Source organism: Mus caroli, chromosome 6 (assembly GCF_900094665.2).
Source record: "Mus caroli chromosome 6, CAROLI_EIJ_v1.1, whole genome shotgun sequence".
Lineage (NCBI taxonomy): Eukaryota > Metazoa > Chordata > Mammalia > Rodentia > Muridae > Mus > Mus caroli.
In genome coordinates, this window is record NC_034575.1 from 138,964,705 (window position 1) to 138,967,442 (window position 2,738).

Genomic DNA, 2,738 nt, shown 5'->3' on the forward strand with positions numbered 1-2,738 from the left:
CACCACACTATACACATCTCACACATATATCACACATACACACACACACACATTCCATGCATGCATGCACATACATACAAATATACCACACATATACATATAACAACACATTACACACATACTACACACCATACATACACACCACACCACCTTTCTCTTTCTTTTTTCCTTTATTCCTTCTCTCTCTCTCTCTCTCTCTCTCTCTCTCTCATGCACACACACACACACACACACACACACACACACACACTACATACCATACATACAGTTTCAAGATAGGAAATCAGCCGAGTTGCCTGTGTGAAGAGGAGCTAATGAAACCAATCATGTGTGTGCTATGTGCTTTGGATGAGTGAGCACTCACCATAGCCTCTCTGCTAGAGCAGTGGTAAGAACATCATAGTGGAATCCCAGGCTGTGGGAAGTAGAGGATCTGTCCTTCCAAGTCTCCCTCTGTGCGATCTATGAGGCATATGTGGTATGTGGTATGTGTGTCACAAACAGACATCAAGGTAGGTCCCTTGCTTTGAAAGCACAGCTGGTTTTTTGTTTGTTTGTTTGTTTGTTTTGTTTTTTTAAGCAAGCTAGAAGAAGTGCAGTAGCTGGAGAAGATGGCAGCGGAGGAACTATTTATCCTGAGAGAGCACCTTGAGCATGCTCATAGGGGAGGGAGGCTGCAATCGGAGGCAAACTCTGGCAACAGGGAGGAGAGGAGCTGACTGTGGGGGGGGGGGGGGGGGGGGGGGGGGGGGTAGGTAGTCCAGGCAGGCGTGGGATGCTTCAGTATTGCCAGTGTTAAGTTCTCCTGTCTCAGTATTGCCAGTGTTAAGTTCTCCTGTCTCAGTATTGCCAGTGTTAAGTTCTCCTGTCTCAGTATTGCCAGTGTTAAGTTCTCCTGTCTGCTCAAGTGGAAAGTTGCCTGAATATGTTCGAATTTACTTTAGTAGGCTGAGCTGACAATGTGATCTTTGCTTCATTGGCGTGTCTAATTACATTTTTAAAAAATGTCTGCTAATTCCTTTTCCTTTCCTAAGTTGTATCATGCCTTATGAATGCATTCTCTTTCCACCAAAAGAAAAACCAAACCAGACCTGACCAAATCGAATTTAAATAAACCTCTAAATTCAAAGTAGCAGAAGTCCTTATGACAGAAAAGACATCCTAATATTATTGAAGGAACCTCAAAATAGCTGTTGGGAAAGCATTTCTTTTTCTTTTCTTTTTCCTTTCTTTTCCTTCTTTTCTTTTCTTTTCTCAGAAATTTGTACATCCAAATGCATAAAAACAATGGGAGAGAGGTGCATGAGAAAGAGAATGTAAAATGTTATGAGACAGGGCAGGGATGCAGAGAGGGACCGGCCCTTCCCAGTTGGCAGGAGGAGGGCAGGGAACAGCCTTTGTTCCTGAGGAAGGAGCCTGTGTGAGAGGAGGTTGCAGTGTTCTCTGAAAGCTAGGTGAGCCTCTGGCCATCAGTGCTGTGTGTGAAGGAGGGTTTCCAGAAGAACCCTGGGTCCATCCTACTGGGACTCTGTACTGAGAGAAACAGAGCGAAGAGGCTGGGTTTCTGGGGGTGAAAGCAAGAGCCTTTTTTTTCTCTAGGAAGAAAACATAAGCAAGTGTAAGACAACTTCACCTGGACACACATAATCCTGGATAAATAAAGGATTTATCAAGGGTTTTAAAAATGTAAATAGAGCTCTTCCTGTTCTCCACCATGGTGCAAGATCAAGGGGAAAAGGAGAACCCCATGCGGGAACTGCGCATCTGCAAACTCTGCCTAAAAATCTGTGTCGGGGAGAGCAGAGACAGACTGACCCGGGGAAGCTGAGGTGTTGGAGCAGCTCACAGGCCAGACCCCGGTGTTCTCCAAAGCTAGATACACCGTCAGGTCCTTTGGCATCGGAGAAATGAGAAGATTGCTGTTCACTGCACAGTCCGCGGAGCCAAGGCAGAGGAAATTCTGGAGAGAGGCCTGAAGGTGCGGAAGTATGAGTTGCAGAAAAATAACTTCTCAGATACTGGAAACTTTGGCTTTGGAATTCAAGAACACATTGACCTGGGCATCACATACGACCCAAGCATTGGTATCTACGGCCTGGACTTCTATGTGGTGCTGGGTAGGCCAGGGTTCAGCATCGCAGACAAGAAGCGCAGAACAGGCTGCATTGGGGCCAAACACAGAATCAGCAAGGAGGAGGCCATGCGCTGGTTCCTGCAGTATGCTGGGATCATCCTTCCTGGAAAATAAACTTTATCCAAAAAGCCAATAAAATTTTCTCAGAAAAAAAAAAGTAAATAGATACAGCAAGTCTCTATGGAAGGGCTAAAAGATAAGGTGGCCCTGAGGTGGCCCGGGCTGGTGAAGCAGGCAGCGGAGGAAGAGATGTGTTTAGCTCTGATGTGTTTAGCTGTGGTGGTACAGGCCAGTCAGCCTAGCCTGGCTGCCACTTCAGCTGAGGCAGGAGGATTACAAGAGTTGAAGGTTAGCTTGGACTCTTTAGGAGAACTTGTCTCAACAATGAAATGAGAAATATCAAGTCACAAAGAAGCAGGACAAATGGCCCACTGTTGTGCCCATTAGCTTATGGAAGCACATGCTGGCCTCAGGCCCTCTCAGCTTTGCCAATACCATTGTCAGCCTCTTGGCTCCTCTCATCTCCTACCCTAAACCTCTCCAGCCCGAGGACTTCTTCCCTTCCCTTCCCTTCCCTTCCCTTCCCTTCCCTTCCCTTCCCTTC

At 46.5% G+C, this 2,738-nt stretch overlaps 1 pseudogene; it reads left to right on the plus strand.

Annotated features, from left to right (window-relative positions):
- The first annotated feature begins 449 nt into the window (after nucleotides 1-449).
- LOC110296948 lies at nucleotides 450-2,284 on the plus strand (annotated as a pseudogene).
- The last annotated feature ends 454 nt before the right edge of the window (nucleotides 2,285-2,738 follow it).